Genomic DNA, 19,604 nt, shown 5'->3' on the forward strand with positions numbered 1-19,604 from the left:
ACTTTAATCTTTATTTTAGTATATTTTGTCTTAGTTTATCAATGTTGATGTAAGTGCTTATAGTTTTGTAAATGAAAACCATGCAGTGGCGTTCACTACATGCTCATTGGAAATTGGTGAAAGGAGGCAGGATGGTAAATGTTTTCGTTGTGGGAGTGACAATGCCGATAATTTGCATATTTTCTACTCTTGTAGCAAACTGGCTCTTTACATTAGTCATTTCGAAAAGTTTTTATCAGGTATTACTGGTGAATCTATTAACATTTCTGCAGCTATGATATTTTTAGGAATTGGTCAGGATTTAGAGCTTGGAAAACCTATGTATAAGCATTGTTACTTATTGTTTATGGCTATGGCGGTAGCTCGTCTCTGTGTTGCTGCCTCTTGGCTACAGTCTGAGGCCCCCATTTTTTAAATGTGGAGAGCTAGGATGTATAATATATTTAATTTAGAATATAGTTTATACTCAGCAAAAGGCTCAAGGAAATGTAAGATTGGTATTTATATTTTGGGGGCGTTGTGTGAACATATAAATGTTTGATGTATGATGTAATTTTGTGATACTGTGGATTCATAAAATAAAAAAATTAAAAAAGGAAATTGGTGAAAGAAGTTAATGTGGATAGATAGATGTGGCAGCCACAAGGCCTGAATATTATTGCTGCATGTATCTGGGCGTCTGTTTATGTCGCTCGATCGCAAGTATCTGAAACAGTGGAGTATTTACTAGGTTGAAAGACCAAACAGGCAGATTGATTGACAATGTTATCTTTGACATTGGAAGTATAAAGGTGAGAAAGGAGAACAGATGTGAAACACTGTGGGTGCTAGCGTGAGTGACATTGGAAGTGTTGAGGGAGTGATTGATGAGAGACAACAGCAAGAAGCATAAGGGAGATACATTTGGGGTGAGGAAGGATTGTAAAAGAGAAGGGTTGTTGAGCAGCGCTCTACATTCATTCATTAAAGAAGATGATTAATTATTTCCTGAGAAGGGAGTGCTGAAAAATGGTGATAAGTTAATTTCACCAAATGTGTGTTCATGAGAAGGCCTATTCAGGGATGTTTTTGCCAGAGGCTAAATAATGACTTTGGTCGCCATTCATAAATAGTGTGATCATGGATTGCCTAGAGTGGTGTGCCAACATCTAGAAGAGGAAAAAACATGTTTAATTATTGGATTTAGGTTAATTTTTTTACTAAAGCTTGGGGTGGATATTTTCTCCAGCATGCTTGGAGGAACAATAGGATTGGATTTTATTAAACCCATGAACTTCGGGCCCGATTCACAGAACAAACTTAAGACAAAATCCTAAATGTACTACCATTTTTGTATTCACAGAAGGCACTTACTCATTTTGGTATTCACAGAAGACACTTACTCATTTCGGTATTCACAGAAGTTAGGGGTCCTAACTTTAGGACTCCTAAATGCCTTCTGTGAAAACCGAAAGTCCTAAAGTTAGGATTTTTCTCAGTTTAGGAGTAGTAAAGTTAGGACTCCTACCTTTAGGACTCCTAAATGCCTTCTGTGAATACCGAAAGTCTTAAAATTAGGATTTTTCTCAGTTTCGGAGTAGTAAAGTTAGGACTCCTAACTTTAGGAATCCTAAAAGCCTTCTGTGAATACCAAAAGTCTTAAATTTAGGATTTTTCTCAGTTTAGTAGTAGTAAAGTTAGGACTCCTACCTTTAGGACTCCTAAATGCCGTCTGTGAATACCGAAAGTCTTAAAATTAGGATTCTTCTCAATTTAGTAGTAGTAAAGTTAGGACTCCTAACTTTAGAACCCCTAAATGCCTTCTGTGAATACCGAATTTCTTAAAAGTAGGATTTTTCTCAGTTTAGTAGTAGTAAAGTTGAGAAAAATCCTAATTTTAAGACTTTCGGTATTCAAAGAAGGCATTTAGGAGTCCGAAAGTTAGGAGTCCCAACTTTACAACTACTAAATTGAGAAAAATCCTAAATTTAAGACTTTCGTTATTCACAGAAGGCATTTAGGAGTCCGAAAGTTAGGAGTCCTAACTTTACTACTTTTAAATTGAGAAAAATCCTAATTTTAAGACTTTCGGTATTCACAGAAGGCTGTGATTGCGTGGCGGGCAGCAGGGAGAGGGGGAGGGGGGGTTATGGGGTTCGAGTATCAACGAGGCAATGTTCCGAAGTGCAGTTCATGCGCGATGCCGTCTCACAGAAAGTGATGTCTCATCAGAACGCTAAACATGATGTGTAGCATAGGTATGCATGAGAACTGGCATGAGGGAGTTCCCTCCCCCATCTCCCCCACCGCGCTTGCACTAGCCCCCCCTGACGCCGCTCCGCGCCCGATACTCCAGAGCGCTGTCCATCCCCGTCTTCCATTTAGAGCCACCCAATTGCTCACATCCTGTGCCATGTGAGACCCTGGAAACTGCAGCCCTCCAGTCCATTATGATGGGACTTAGCCTATCCCCCGCTCTGCGCCTTCCACTACAGTGCGTTTTATCCTCCCACTTCAGCCTACCCATGCGCTTTCCATTCTGAGACCCTGAAGACGAGAGCCATCGAGTTCATTATGACTTAGCTTATCCTCCCGCTCCGCGCCTGTAACTACAGTGCGGTTCTATCCTCCTACTTCTGCCAACCCATGAGCTTACCATTCTGAGACCCTGTAGACGTGCGCTATCCAGTACATTATTACTCAGTGCCGTTTACCGGCGGCCTCTCATCTCAAACCGGGTTACCAATTAGTGATTACCCTCTGGCCTTCCTGGTTGCCCTACCTGCCCTGTACCCCAGCTGCCTACCTAGCCAATCTCAATACCCCCCTCCCACTTAGGCACCCCCCAAGCGCTACCCTCCTCTATCCTCCTCAGCCCTTACCCTCTTCCTTTGCCCCCATGTACAGCACTGCTTCCAACCCAGTCCTGATGAAGATCCCGATTAAAGTGGATCGAAACGCCGTTGACCGTTCAGCGCGATCATAGGCGCTCCATACAAAGTGGTTCACGAATAATGCAACCAAACCAAATAGAAACAAACGCTTCAAGCTACCTCGAACCACACTGTGTCATTCATTCACTGTATATACCTATGCACCAGTCACTATGCGCCGTCCTCGCTGATCACATTGTCACCTGCGTCGCTACTGTGTTTTTCACTCACACACTTTGAGCACCAAGTACAATTTGGGTTATTATCATTTGTTTTATTTGTATATCGCAGTGCTGTCACGACTGCCAATTGCCCTGTTTTCCTTTTCCCTTAATTTTCTACATAAATGATGCCATGAGCACATGCAATAATCAAATAGATTCTCCTTACTTCCTTTTTGATAATGTTGTATTCATATCCTTTCTAATTGCCTTTGAATAATACCAGTTGGGATATCATATGTTTTTATCATTATTACAATCAGCATTTCTGTATCACCTAGTGACCCATGCTCTCTCAAGATATTTAAGAACATTCCTTTGCAGGGATACTGGCAATATGGATAAATAATGGGTCATTATCACCCAAACTATTTGACAGCAAATTAAAATCCTGATGAAGTTTTATAAACCTTTGAGGACCTTATAAATGACTGACTCCTATCAAATGTGCCGTTTCTGCATACACCAATTGAAAAATCAGGAGTCATCCAGATCTTAGGTTTCCTTGAGCATAGCAACTTCATACTTGACCAGCAAACCTACATCCATACCAATGAGCATCATTCTTGTAAAAGATTGGTGTCCCTCATTGCTCAATTTCCCCTCTCTTATTCGGTGTACAAGTTGTCCCAATCCCTGAATTTATAAACTCCTTTAAATGTATCTGTTAGAACAACAATAAGGGCACTCAGAGTATGCTTAAACTAGAACCCCTGTCAGACCGTGAGACAGCTTAGCCTAGCACATGCCTCCAGCCAGTCAACAACTGGATCATGCTTAGTTCCCTGGAATGCAATCTCTCTAAAACTAAATGTTAACATATTTAATATGGGAAATTATGTTCTAAGGGCTAAGGAGACTGAATCTCGTTGTGCTATGTAGAAAGAAGTAAAGAATTTGGAGGTAACCATGGACTTCAAATGCTCACTTAAAAGAGGGGTCAACAATTTGACAAAAAGTGCCTTCAACTTTAAGAGAGCATTATGACTGATATCCCTCTGCCTAGGCATACCCCACCTGTTCCAAGTGTGAACAGCCCTAATGCTCTCTACTAAAGGCCTGATTACAAGTGAATGTGCTACTCACTGGACATGGTAAATAAGAATACCCTGAGATTCTTTATTTATCGGGTGCCATAAATTGCATCTATTACGAGTTATTAGGGAATAGCATGCAGATTTTGGTGTTTAACACACCAACGTCCGCGTGGTACTGTAAATACTGTATCCATTTTCCCTGTTAAATTTCGGCAGTATGACCTGCCAAAATTTAAAGAATGTTGGGTTATTTAAAGCATCTGATAATTATCGGATGCATTAACCCTATCCATGCGGCCACAATTCTGCGCCTGTGCGGCAGAATCGCAAGTGGGCAGGTTTATGACGGCCCCCAGCCGTCATCAGCACATGAGCGCCGTAGTGCATGGTGGCTGAGGGCCGTCATCAGCATGCAAGGGGTTAAATAAAACCAAATTCGAAGTTCCATCCTGCGCATAAATAGAGGTTTAAGCACAGGATGGAATCAACCACCCAACTTGTAATCAGGGCCTAAGACTATGACAATCGACTTTACATTAGACTAATTAAGTGCCTATTCAACAAACTCCAATTAATCCAGAATGCGACCAAGAGACGTGTTTGTTGCGTGAACATTCATGACAATATCACCCCTGGCCTTAAGTCCCTCCACTGGCTATTTTTCGCAAGAAAAATATTCTTCTAAGCCCTCTGTCTTACCTGCAGGAATAAACAGCACAGAAACGATTTTTCTCCAATCCATATTCAAACTATTCAAACAACCACCTTAGATCAAGAATGGAACTGTTTATAATTATCCCTGCTTTCAGAAATATTATAGGTGAAAACTTTTCCTAGTACAAATTTGCAAACTATGGAACATACTACCCAAGAAAATAAGCAGATTCGGCATCACTCAGAATTCTGGAAGGCAATAACAACGTGTTCGCCCCCCCCCCCTCCCCCGCCGCAGAAAAAAGAATTACCCAGCCTCTAGAAGTCCGTATAGGTTAGCCATTGTACCATGTATATTGGTCAATTAATGAACAGATGAACATTTTGCTGGATGGTCCATTATTCTGGCGGAGGGTTAAGCCTATAAATCTTCTGGATGGGCCAGTGAAATTATTGGATGGCCCCTGTTTCTTTCCATCAATTGTGCGTAGCAGAATAGATTTAAAAGTACTGCTTTGATCGCAATGTCAACATATATCAATATCAATACTTGCATGCGTGGCTGTGTCTATTTCTCATACTCGATGCAACACCTAATCATATATGCTATTTAACGTGTTGCACTGCACTTCTAGCTTGTTCCCAAACCAAGAGCCAATCTCTCCAACACTGACTAGAAAACAGGCAATAGCCTTTGGTATTGAGGTTGTTAATGTCTTTCTGATAGGTTGTTGCCTCAAACACACTTTAACCCTGTTGCAGGATTTAGCTGCCAATGGCTTCGTGACACCTCCCTAGACACTCCCAATACCCCGCCTCCGGCACGCGCCCGGACTCCGCCCCCACCTCGCGGCAGCCTGGTCATTACCCAGGGTACGGGGAAGCCTCGGTCAGCTACCGCATTCACTGCCGTGAGCCGCCACGCCAGATGAGCCTTTGCCTTCTGTTTCCCTGATTTCCTCAGGTAAGAGCATCTCCCACTTACAGAGTGTGCTCGCTGCGATCGCGCTCACTATTCCACGCCTGCTCGATCGCGGCATCATGCCTTACTGACTTTCTCTCTTCGCCCTTCCAGACGCTGCCTAACTACGCGAGCCGTCCTCTGACAAGCCGCGATCAGGTACCTCTTCTCAAATCGGTTTGATTTCCTTTCCCAATTACCAGACGCATTCGCGCCTCCCAGTAAATGTTATTTATTCTTTTCTTCCTCCAGCACTCGGTCAACATTACCTCGGAGTGCCGCCAGCCACGCATCCTTGCTTGGCTCCATTGTGAGTGCATAATTTCTATGGAATTTTTCCACTTCCCCACTGTCCGGATAATTTATTCTAGACTTACCATCTCTCTACACTAGGCACCCCCAACTTTCACCCTCCTTCCCTCTCCGGCCACCACAACAGCCACCCCCTTTACACATTATACCTTCAGTGATTTAGTCCTAACCTGTAACTGTTCACCAATTCACCCCCCGCCTTCGCTGCCAACGATCCCCCGCTCAAAATTGCCCCTCTTTTGCCAACAGCACTGTACCTATCGACAACCCTGTCCTGATGACGATCCCGACCAAAGGGGATCGAAACGCCGTCGACCATACAGCCTGAATTATATGACGCATATCGCGCTTAAAGCTCCTACAAGAAATAATTGTTTTCCAAGTGACTGTAACTTGTGTTTTTTGGAGTTTTAACTGATGTATATACTTTGTCTAATGCGCCGCCAATGCTGTTTTTAAAGCACTTGCACTCTCACCTCACTAAACTGTATATAGCACCTTGCACCAAGTGCCACTGGGTTGTCACAAGATCTGATCTTTACAGTGCGGTTTAAACTGTAATTGCATATGAAAGAAATTTTCCTTTCAATTTCCTTGGTGAATAATACCACCCTTTCCTAAATCAATTGACTCCTTGTTTCCGTTCTTTGTAATGCTTAAGGCATACACAATTGAAACTGTCTCTACATAATACCTGTTGGGAATTGTTTTTGTCTACTTGATACACCCATCCCAACGAGGTCTATGGGTTTTCTCCTGTTATTCCTATAATTAGCAGGATTTAGCTAGCATAAACATTTGGGGCCAGATGTAGGAGAGCAAATACCGGTCGGCCACAGGCCCTTAAGAGTCGGTATTTTACCACCCAATCCAATTGGGTGGTAAAATACCGAATTCAGGTGTGCATGCACATCTGTGCCATGTGACACACAGACATGCCCTTAGGGCATGCATGTGTGCCACATGTTACACGTGCCTGTATTCGGGGTGCTAGAGTGTGTCAAAGTGACACCCCCTGCACCCTTGCAGGATTCGGTATTTACCGATTCGGTAAATACCAGGACTGTGGTGTTTTTCCATGACTCTTTAATCAAATCTTCCTTACTTCTTGTGACCTTGGAGTGTAGATAGGCCAAGCACAGAAGATATCCTCCCCTCTCTCTTCTCAGACTGTTCAAAGACATTCAGTTATCTCCTTACTAAAAATAATGATGGTAAATTCTTTATACCTGCAATGGGATGAGAGCATACTGTTCTGGCACATACAAAGATACATTTAATTATTTATTCAGTAGCTGAGGCTTTCGAAACTGTACACAACTTCTAACTCTGGGCCTATAGTGCAGGCAACTTTAACAACACACAGTTACATTAATATGAATGTAATGTCTTTCTGCACATGTGCATAAAGAAATAATGGTGCCTTCTAATACATATAAATCCTACTTAAAGATATACATTTTGATTCTGTGTTTACCATGTTGAATAAATGCATTCAATAAACATGAAACACTGCACACCACGCTAAAATATAGATAAGTGTGCTTAGACTATGAATATAATGCACCCCTACAATTTAGAGTGCTGTGTGCGCTCTATCAGTTCCCCCCTCTTGTGACTAGCGTCATAACACCAACATCTTACTTCCTTATTCATTTATTTTCAGAAGAGAGCGATCTAAACGTAAGTTGTAGCCTGCCGACCTTGTCTGAATTTCTCTAATCCCTTAAGATGCAGATAATGACTGTCCTGCAGTCATTCTAACTGCTGCTCTTTTGCCATTGATAAGCCTTAATGGCTCCCAACAGCACAATGATACAAATGACTGCTATGATGATGGGTTATAAGATGTATCCCATTATTCCTTGTTCCAGGCTTCCAAACCAGCTTCCAATCTTCCCAAATCCCTCGCCAATTTGTTCCCATAGGCCAGGGGTCTCCAAACCGGTCCTGGAGGGCCGGATCCATGCCAGATTTTTAAAATAACTACATGTATCTAAATGGGGATATGCACAAAATCTGGCATGGATCCGGACCTCCAGGACTGGTTTGGAGACCCCTGCCATAGGCCATCTGCAGCCAGATCACGAAAATCCTGATGGATTTCTGAGAAATTACTGATATATATATGCACTTTCAATAATTTACAGACTCCTCCAGCTTTTTCTAGGAGAACGTCTAAAGCAAGTCGATTTTGAAGAACCATAGCCCTTATCGAGACCATCTCCCCATCAACAAGTAGTAAGATTTGAGCCGTATTCACAGAGAGTGTATTTACAATTGATGCCAGCTTTCTAATGTTCACATCATTCAAAATCACACCCACACTAGGTATCATGGCTCCAAATATATCTCCAACAATTTCTCCAGCACTGCACCACATTTTCCCTTGTGAACGCTTTTTCCTTCTACGGGCCATAGATCTTCTACATGAAAGATTTTGGGAAATATCACTGCTAAATAGCAAGTGCCATACACATTTTGGGGCAATTTTACCTAAGCACTTTTCCCACACACGAAATATACGTTTGGTACTATGGTCAACGTATCCAGTAATGCCTTTCCTATTGCCTCCTCAATTAAGAAAATATGTTTGCAATCACTCTCACCCACAAATATTTTGTCATAATAAGTTGACGGCTGTCTAATGCACAGCTTCCTTTTTTGTTGAAAATCCAAAGCTATGGGACCAGAACTTCCCTTTGCCTTATGATCTAGTCTGTCAATATCGATCTTCTATCTGATCTATGAATTTCTTTTCAATGGCAGTCAGCATACAGGTCAAATTGTGTCTGTGAGCATATGAAGTATCTAATGTAATAGTAGGTACAAAATACTTAGACATTCTCTCTACTTCCTTATAATAATCATACTTGTTCGTTTACTTTGGAACTGGGACTTCTGAGAGTACCACATGCTAAATGTAGAAATAGTACTCAAAATTGGCGATACTGTAGAACATGCTTAGCAACATACTACATGTGATGCCATAAGTCAAAGGTAACTAATGGTATCAGATGCCCTCTTCTACTGATGCGGGTAATTCAATACACACATAGCAATCTTTCGCTTCCATTGTATCCACATACTCATACAACAACCGAGCATATGCATTCAGAGTAAAATCTCCTTTTGATAGATCTACGTGTAGTATCCAACTAGTTTCCTTAATCACATCTCTATCCTTTGCTGATGCACCCTCTTCTATGTCTGCTGTAGATGGGGTTGGTGTCATTTAATTCTTTTCAGCATCGCGAGGCCCCACGATTTAACAATCACCACAGCTATGACAATAAGCACCACAACTATAAGGGTAGCAATTATGCACTTCTGTCTGCATCCTGCTTTCTCGGACTCCATCTTAATTCTTGTCTTGATTAAAATGTATCTACTTTCAACAAAGTCTCTGGTTATTTTACTTGTTTAATCTGATTATTTACAATGTCTTTATTGTCTTTTCTCCATTTGTTTCTTTTCTCAATGTTCAGTTCAACAACACTAAACCTATTGAGGAGATGTAGTCATCCTTACAGTTCACTCCTCATCATTTATGATGTTTGATACAAGCATAGCAAGAACAAGTTTCAGTATCTCAGCACAAATTTCTCCCATTTCTTGTACAGTTGGCTGTCGACCAAAAGTAGGTAAATGAACTTGGTTGAGGATCAAAAAGTGCAACCCACTCAGCATTGGTGGATCAGGAACTGTCAAAGTTAGGATTCCAAATGCATCAATTTCAGGGACTATTAATTGAAGATCAATTGTCAGGGTACTCTCTCCATGACTCACTGTGCCTGTCCCCAGTCTCCCAGATACTCCCGATCTCTGCATCTGCAACCAGGTATGTCCACTCAGGAGATGCGTACTTTTGAGACGGTATTCTCTCCATTCTGGATCTTCTCAGACCATCCATTCTTTCTTCAGTTTTATACTTTGATTGGATTCAGAGGTTTCAGGAATCAGAGTGAGATCTTTCTTAGATGCAAGCCTTGAGCTCACCCTTTCTTTCTTTGTTGGCCACTTTGCTGTTGCAGCGCTTGCTCCCCTCCATTCTTCCTCTTGATCTGATCCTTCTTGACCAGACAGTTCACTCTGTTCTGGTTCAAAGTTCACTTCCACAATATCGTCTATTTCTGAGTCTGCATTCACTTCAGAAGTCGTCTCATTTATTCTTTCATGCTCGATTGATTGTTCCGCTTCATCAAGAGTTCTCGCGATTGGGCATGTTCTTTCTATTTCTGTTGCACTCTCAATTGCACTTCTCAGAACAAGAGGATTCGTATCCTCCATAGGTTCTGGGACTCTGCGAGTATGTGAAGCGCAGATCCAGTTTGGCAGTCTTCCACACTTCACCGCTGTACTTGTGACTAAAAGCACCGGATATGGTCCTAGCCACCGGACGTCCAGACAGCTCTTCCTCACATGCTTTCAGACAACCACCCCGTCACCAGGGCTAAGATCATGCAGCAAGTCTCTCAAGGTGGATGCAGTTGCAGCCTCGACCAGGTGGGACACAGAATTAATCACATCAGCCAGTCCTTTACAATAATCAATAACCAAATCATCTGTGATGTTTATCAATGCTGTAGCTGGCACCATGTGTAGTTACATAGCTCTTCCCATCAATATCTCGTGGGGAGAGAGCCCTGTTCGCCTATCAGGTGTACTACGCAGGCTCATTAGCACCAAGGGGAGCTGTTGTAAATAAGTCTGGAACAGTAATTAGCTTGAAAATGTATTAAGAAGCGGCACAGCAACAAACATCAACTGCTAGGCAGGTAGGAACAGTGCAACTGACCTGGTGCCTAGCAGCAAGCAGTGTTCCATGTGGAACATACAGATAATGAAAAATGCACATAACTTAAAGGGACAGAAAAGATTAATAAAAGGAAGAGGTAGAAAATGTAACATACCTCTTTTTTTTAACAAGCAAAAACAATCAACAATTAAACAATAGAAAACATTAGGTCATATAATCAGCAAGTCTTCTAGGAGTACACCTTGAACGTACAGAGGTCTTAACTCTAGAGGCAATAGCCTCATTAGGAACAAAGTGTACATCAGGAAAAGTGGAATTATGATTAGAAGGAAATTTGGCAACTCGTTTGATGTTCCATAATTTGCCATCTTGAGTAATAACACTGTTATTGAAGACTTTGACAATTTTCATCGGTTTACTAAACTTGTCAGAGCATTTGGTGAGAAAACCAGGTCTCCTAATTCTCACCAAATCACCAACAGAAAAAATGGGTGTTTTAACATTCCATTTGTTATCATACCATTCTTTAGTTTTGACTTGTTTGCACTCTACTCTTTGAGAAACATCCCTTACCAAATCCCTTGAAAAATATTTTTTGAACACCTATCTTTGACCCACCACGGACAAATAGAAGAGGCTGGATCGCGCCCTTTGAGAAGACGAAAAGGAATAACCTCAGTTGTTGAATGTGGTGTGATGCGATATAACCAAAGTTGTTCTCTAAGTAAATTCCTCCAACTACTACCAAACTTGACCACATCAGATATAAACCCCTTCAGAACCCTATTGAAACGTTCTACCAAACCATTTTCATGAGGTTCATAAACTGATACAGTGCAATGTTTAATACTTTGGTGTTTAGGAAACTCCTCCATATCCAAAGAGGTAAGCTAGACTCCACTGTCAGTAACAACAATTGAAGGACAACCATCCCTAGAAAACACTTCTCTGAAAAATTCAATAACCACGTTGGTTGAAGCAGAAGACACAAACTTGACTTCTGGCCGCTTAGAGTGGTAATCAACCAGTACAAAAGCATAACGAGAATCACTAGGAAGACCCATAAAGGGACCAGAAATATCAAATGCCAATTTTTTCCAAGGTTCAGTAGGCTAAGGAGTGTTCCTTAAAGGGGGAACGTTAACTTTCAGCATTTTCTCACTTCCCATACAAACTTCACATTCTCTCACTTTGCGATCCACCATCCTATCTAGCCCTGGCCACCAAAAATAATTTCTTACCAGGTGTTTCATAGCAGACATTCCAGGATGCGTTTTACGTGCCAAATCCAAAATAACTTTTTGTATGCCAAAAGGGGGTACACATTTACCAGCTTTGAAAAGCAAGTCACCCTCTAACTCTAACTCATTCAGAACACTAAACATAGGCATACAATTATCTATAACAGGGTTTCCCAAACTGTAGTCCGCGGACCCCCAGGGGTCGTGACACATTCCCAGGGGGTCCGCCGGACAAGAGCGCCTTCCGTCGTCAACACTGAAGCGCTAAGTGATTCCTGTTGATTCACGTGCAAGCTTTCAACTGAAATAAAGGTACTTCACCTTTAAATCTGCACGTCTCCTCTTCATAGTTTCTTCAAAAACACACGCACTTTTCAAGCGCCCATGCCCTGCTACAAGCCCTGTGAATGACAGCGCAGGGCGGCGGGCCCCTCAACAAAGTCAGGCCACTCACCCTTCAGCTTTAGATGCAAGCTGAAGGGTGATTGTTTCTTTTATAGTTGTGCGCGCACGCATGGCAGTGCGTGTTCCCTCGTGTTGCGGCCAGCTCAGGGGCATTTTGCTACCCAATGTAGTCTCCACTTTCTGTCTGTATACAGTACTGCTGTGCCTCTCATTTCAAGGCCACACACCCTGCCCGCTCCGGTCTCAGGAATTCAAGCATAGCAGAAGCTGGGTTTGGGACGGACTGTAGCAGACAGCTCAGATTCAGAGCTCCGGTCTCAGGAATTCAAGCATAGCGAACAGGTACGTTTCTTGGATTATAGACAACATTCTGGAAAGAGGCAATTGCAGCTTGGCAGACGTCGAGTGTCAAACCTTATCTCTGGTTTCTAGCATAGTTAGTTCTTACTGGACAGCATCTTCGGGTAGTATTGTCATCACCACTCGTGGCCTGAGGCTTGTGGAATTATTTCACTCCAAGTTATGTTCCCTGCTGCTCGACTTTACAAGGGTAGTGAGGAAGTGTAGTCAAGACTTGGACTCCGGGGATGTACAGTATTTGCAACTCTGATATGGTGTGACAGAAGTAATTACACTCGATAGTCTCTATGTACAGCCAGGGCTGTATCTTTGAAAAAGGGTAAGGATTTTATTTGTAGGTAGGAAAGTCCTGCAGTTAAAATAACTTCACAAAATCAACAGTTAGTAAAACACAATAATATCACTTATCTGGTACATTTTTCCCCTGGGCACCATATGTAATGTCATCTAATGAGTGTGTCAGCTTTTCTTGGAAACTCAATTTTTTACTGCAGTCTGTCTTTCTACAACTGTTCAAAGGGGGCATAGGTGGGTGCTTCAATGTATGGTTTTGACTATAAATTATCATGTTTCCTAGTTTGCTGTCCCAGATTATTACCTCGGCTTCATGGACCAGTCTGAAGTTGGATCATCAGTTCTGGGTGGCAAGTACCCTGTGGGTTCTGGATAGCTCATTTATTTTTGACAATCTCATGCAGGCTGCAGTCCACAAGCCTTCCTTTCTGGATCTTGGCAGTTAGGGTCCTCTGTTTCTTCACACTGGTCCATAGAGCTACCTCCTTCAAGGTTACTGTAGGGGCGATTTTTCCAGTATTTATGTCTGGTCCTTGCAGATAAAATCCCTTTGAAACATCTCTCTGGGCACAGCTTTCTTCTAAGTCCAGATGAAGTACATCTATTGGCTGCATGGGGCTTTGGGAGACTGGTTGGATCTTGGGGCCAGACAGAACCCAGGCAGTCTTTAAAATATGTACACTTTCCTTATCTGGGCCCAGTGCATGTTTCCTGGCTTGCTTCCAAGACTCTCTGGAAGGCAGGTTGTGAGGCTGGTATTGATTCCTAAAGTTACGTGAGTTAGACTGACCTAAACCGGATACTCTCAGCCATGGACTCTGGTTGCTAGATTATGGCCAACACTAAACGAAGGGGGTGCACAGAGTTTGTTTGGTGCAGCAACAGAGATGCTTCTGTGCAGGGTCTGGATTGTATTTGCACTTAGCTCAACAAAGACTACAAGGTCCCAGAGCTCAAATTTCGTGGACTGTTTGGTAAGCAGTTTGTTATGTCAGCAAGATTAATAAAGGTATCCTGAAAAGGAACAGGATTTTTGTGCTGCTTAATCCTGTTTTCCATATTACACATATCATCTTGTATACACAGTCTTCCTGCAGTATCACAACACTCGTATGAGATCACTGATTTTATTCTCACTGACATGAACAAAAATTAATGTGTGTCCTCATGTAACGTAACTGGTGCTATGTAAAGCGCTCTGATACCTGATTCGGGTCAAGTTCGCGCTATATAAAACTCTGCAAAAAAAAGGCAAAACACCAGCATTCCGGCACCTCGGACCAGGAGCACATGAGTGTTTAGTTAATTTAATTAATTCTTTTACAGCTATACAAGTGTGGGCCAGGCCAGGGGAATTAGGACGCCATCTTTATTTATTTAATTTTACAGATACAAGCGTGGGCCAGGGGAATTGGGACACCGTGTTTATTTATTTAATTTAAGAGGGTTTGTTTAGGTGAGGAGTGAAACAACTGGCAGTCATCTGAATTTGAGAGTTGGGGCTATGTCACACAAAAAAGTGAAAATAGGCAAGCGCGGATGCGTTTTAAACTTTGTGTATTTTTTGCGAATTACTGTTTTAATTTTTTGAAATTTAAATTGTAAAAATTACTTGCGGGTCCCCGGCCTCCATTAGTGATTCAGTGGGGGTCCTCAGCAGTCAAAAGTTTGGGAACCACTGATCTATAATATTCTTTTTATCCGGCCAACCTTCTAGAATATACTTTCTAATGGTCTGTAACAAAAGATCTTGGACATCTGCAAGTTTCCAAACCTCTTCAGAAATATCTTCAAAAGAACCAGATAAAACATCCTGTAAACAGGTAACTACTTCAAGTCAAGTCAAGTCAAAGATCTTTATTCGGAAAAAATAAATCCATAAAAGTACACAACGAATGCAATGGCATACAGTACAATACAAGAATGAACAACCGATAAATATGATCTGTCTGATGTACAGAAACATGTTAAAAAGACAAGACAATATATACAGTATTTTTTAAAAATTCTTAAAAACAGTGACAACTATCCGAACAAGTATATGTGTGCAAATTACAATGTGCGAAAAAGAAGATGATATAAAGTGCAATATGCAAATTGTGGGTTCTTATCAATCAATATGCAAAGTAGCTCGTGAGCGAACAGCAGCTTTGAGAAAACAGCTCACTCTAAATATTATTTCATCAGTACCTAACATTAGCAAATTCCTCATTGCAATCTTAAAATCTAGAAGATCGTGTTTCCTGCAATATGGCATTAAAAAGTGCACAGTAAACAATTTATAGAAATCATAAAAAAACATGAAATGCATAAGGCTTTGTTTCATTGTCGGGTTACATGGACAACCTAACGTTTCCAAATGTTTGTTATAACCCAATGGAAAATTTAACAAATTTACTATGCTCCCGTCCCGGAAACGGAATAATAAGCTTCTATTCCACCTACCAAGATTTAAACGTAGGTATTTCTGGGGCGGGGCAGAGTAACTAGAAGTGAGCTCTAAATGGCCCATATATTTTGCAACCGTACATTTTGGAAGATGTATCCTTTCCCGTTTTTCTCTGTACAGGTTGTACAAAGCCCTTTTAATACACTTCTTGTGAGAACGATCTATAAGATTAGGGGATGTAAACAAATGACCATGCCCTACATTTGTTAGACTTTCATTTACTGCTTTCAGCCATGGTATGTAATGTGCCCTGTCACATTTTAAGCAGTCTGATATTATATCTTGGGTCAATATGGCTGCCGGGTTCGTCCATATCTTTAACCAAAAAATGGCAGGCCTTGATCTAACAAAGTCCTCAATATAGGGGATGTTTAATTCACTATGACATATGTAATTTGAAGCACAGATAACTCCACCCAACACCTTTCGGCAAAATCTGTTTTCTTCCGTCTGGATATGGAGACAATTTGTATGTCCCCATACCTCTGCACCATAAGTGCCGGTAGGGATGCATTGTGTTTGATAAATCTTAATTAATGGTGTTATCACATCCGCATGGTTGGGTTGGCGTAGAGAGATTATTGAGTTAACAGCTTTACCCAATTTGTTTCTTGCATGAGAAACATGCGGTTGCCAGGAACCGCTGTTTGAGAACAACAGCCCCAAATATGGGAAAGTGCATGTGCTTTGTAAAACATCCTCCCCTGAGATTATCCTTGTGATTTTATGCTTTTTTGGGCCACAGGACATAATAAGGGATTTTTTGAAATTTGTACTTAAGCCCAAGTCAGCCATAAAACTAACGAAACCTGAGATTAAAATACGCAGTGCCTTTGGAGTACGGCCCATTAGGACCGCATCATCAGCGTAAAGTAAGGTGGGTATCGGCATGCCGTTGATATACGGTACATCTTTAGTTAGGGTACTTAATGAGCTACTCAATTCATTAATGTATAAAATAAAAAGCAGAGGGGCCAGAACACAACCCTGTCTGACCCCCCTGCCAATTAAAATGTCACTTGATACTTCACCAGTGGAGTTAATACGCACACGAGCTCTTAGGTTGCTATGAAGATAAGATAAAAAATGCACCAAATTTTCATCTAAACCATAATTAAGAAGGACGGTCCATAAACGGGAGCGGTTTACAAAATCAAAAGCAGAACTCAAATCCATAAAACCAAAATATAAGGGGGATTTTTGGGCAATTGTATATTTGGCCATTATCAAATTTAGGTTTAAACACTGTTCTACCGTGCCCACCTTACTACGGAACCCTAACTGGCTCGGGTGTAAGATGGAACTTTCCTCCGCCCAAGTTCTAATTCTTTTAAAAAATTACCCTACCCAAAACTTTTAAGGTGTTATCAATTAATGATATTGGGCGGTAACACCCGGGATCTAGCCTGTCGCCTTTTTTAAAAATGGGGACGATAGTACTGTTTGACCATGTTTCAGGGATGGATTCGTGTGTTAGGTTATTAAATACATTGCATAGTATCGGCGCCCAGAAATTAATTTCACATTTTAATTGGTCGATGGAAAGACCATCTGGGCCAGGTGCTTTATTACTGGCAGATTTGGCAATAGCATCCTCTACCTCAAGCAATGTGATGTTTAACGGAGTTGGGAGAGGAAGGTTTGCTACAGGGTGATCAGATACAGCATAAATCTTTGAGAAGTGCTCCACCCACACAGGTCCCAAGATGTTACAGTTAATTGATGTTATATTTGAGCCAAGTGATCTTAAGTTCTTTACCTCCCTCCAGAACCCTGGAGTGTCTTTTAGGGCGGCTGTACGTACAAGGGATTCCCAATGATCTTTAACTAGTTCATTGGATCTAATACGCAGGGTGGATTTATACCTTGCTCTCAAGAGCCTTACCTGGGAAATATCCCGTGGTTTGGCCGTGAGAGCAGCCCTTAGATCCCGATTTGCCTTCGAGCAAGAGGCATCAAACCATTTTGGGGCTTCCTCAACTTTCCTTGATGTTGGCTTGGAAATCTCGCTTTTTATTGCGAAGCAGAGTTCACCAAATGATTTAATAAAGTTACCCCCGCAGCTGTCAATATCTAGACAATCCGAGATCAATGCAGGATGTTTCTTAATCACGGTACCCAAGACACCCCTATTATCCACCCCCCTCCAAACGACCCTTAATCCATCCGTTGTGGCAGCCAAATTTGCTGCCCCAATTTCGCTATGTGATTTTTTCTCCCCTAACAATTTTAGATAAATCACAATTGGGTAGTGGTCACTATATACATTACATACTACCTCTGCTTTTAATAAAACATCGGCAAGGGAAGGTGAAACAAATATATAATCAATAGTTGTTGCACTTCCGTGACCGATGTAAGTAGGAGCCGGTTTAGTGCTTATGTCATTGCCAGCAAACTCCATAGAGTTTATAAGTTCTCTAGTTGCAAGGAGATCAGATAGTTCTGCACCTCTCCTGCAAGGGGGATTCCTTAAATGGATGTGAGCATTGAAGTCCCCTCCTAAGCAGATCCCATCAAACTTCCCGTATTTACGTCCCTCCACTATATCATCAAAGAAATTAAACAAGTCTAAAAAATTACAATTAGGATAGGATAAAAAATCGTTATTATAAAAATTAATCAGACATAATTTTACATCTCTTGCATATACCAGTGCCATAAAACTTGGGTTATTGGTTTGTATTACTTCTGTTTTTACCTCTGCTGTTATCTTTATCCAAATTGATAAACCCCCACTTGGACGGCCTAAAGGTGGAGACGGCACAATACTATTGTGACAGCTATACCCTTCTAATAACAGATTAGTTGTACTCCAAGTTTCCTGGAACATTAAAACATCATAACAATTTACCCAATCCTTCCAGGCTTTAATTTCTAATTTTGCCTTTAGCCCTGCAATGTTCCAACTTATAATGGACAAATTCTCATTAATACGTGGGCAAAAATCATAAATGGCAATAGTTGTCAAATTAGCCGGTTGATCACATTGAGTGTTTGATGGCAAAGAAGGGTGGGGTAATGTCAAAGCCACCTCGGAATCTACAGTCTTTAAAAGATCGTCGGCAATGGGCACCGCTACGACAGAGTCTTCCCGAGTTACTGGCAGTCAGTCTAAAGTGCCCTGGTCTGATAGTGCTGAAAATCTGTTATGTAACGGAAACATAGGTGGTGATTGCAACAATCTGTTAGGGGGTCTGTAAAAGTAACTCAGAGGTAAGGGGTTCACCACGGTAGATGGACAATTCTGAATATTCTTCCTGTTTAGTAAACATTTTACTACGCCCGGGTTCCTAAAGTTGATTGTAATACAATCCCCGTTGATGTTTTTAAACAGGGGTCCGACCCAGGTCACCCGGCGGGCAGAGAGAATTTCATTTGATATGTCGTAGCCGACCCCCTTGTGTTTGGTTAACCAGTCAATGCATTTGTTGTGTAACTGTACCCAAGATTCGCCTTGACCCTCCCTAAGTGGTGGTATACCGGCCAAAACCAAAACATATGGGCACGACTCAGGAGGAAGGTGTAAAGCAGGACCTTGATGTTTTATCGGTCTATTATCCTCCGTTTGACCTCTGTGCAGGCCTGGCCTGGTAGGTACTTTCTGCTTAACTATACCACTGGAGGGGTTGCTCTTTTTGGTAATATTTGTGGTATTAGGCAGACCGGAAGATGGTGGAGGAATGGGAGGCGGAGTTATTGGAGAGTCATTTTGCCTTGTATTAGCTTCCACTGATGGTTGTTTCAAGGGGGCAATATTGACATTTAATGCCCCTGTGGCCCCTTTAGATGTAGCTAAATTACAATTTTTATTAGGCTCTCCGCTAGATAGGGTGCTGGTGATAGACTCTAAGTCTTTTAACAGACGATCACCTCTAATTTGATCTAGGCAAACCATACCTTTCCTCTTAGCTTCATCATTTTTTACAAGAGTCTCCAGTCTGTCAAACCTCTTAAAAATAATATTAAATTGTTTGATCATTTGACCTTCAAGTTGTT

At 41.6% G+C, this 19,604-nt stretch overlaps 1 protein-coding gene across 1 annotated transcript in view; it reads left to right on the plus strand.

Annotated features, from left to right (window-relative positions):
- LOC144771874 (cilium assembly protein DZIP1-like) overlaps nucleotides 1-19,604 on the plus strand; it is a 1,571,028-nt gene that overhangs the window by 77,816 nt on the left and 1,473,608 nt on the right. The gene's annotated exons all lie outside the window — the stretch shown is intronic.

The sequence above is a fragment of the Lissotriton helveticus genome, chromosome 8 (genome assembly GCF_964261635.1).
Source record: "Lissotriton helveticus chromosome 8, aLisHel1.1, whole genome shotgun sequence".
NCBI classification, from domain to species: domain Eukaryota; kingdom Metazoa; phylum Chordata; class Amphibia; order Caudata; family Salamandridae; genus Lissotriton; species Lissotriton helveticus.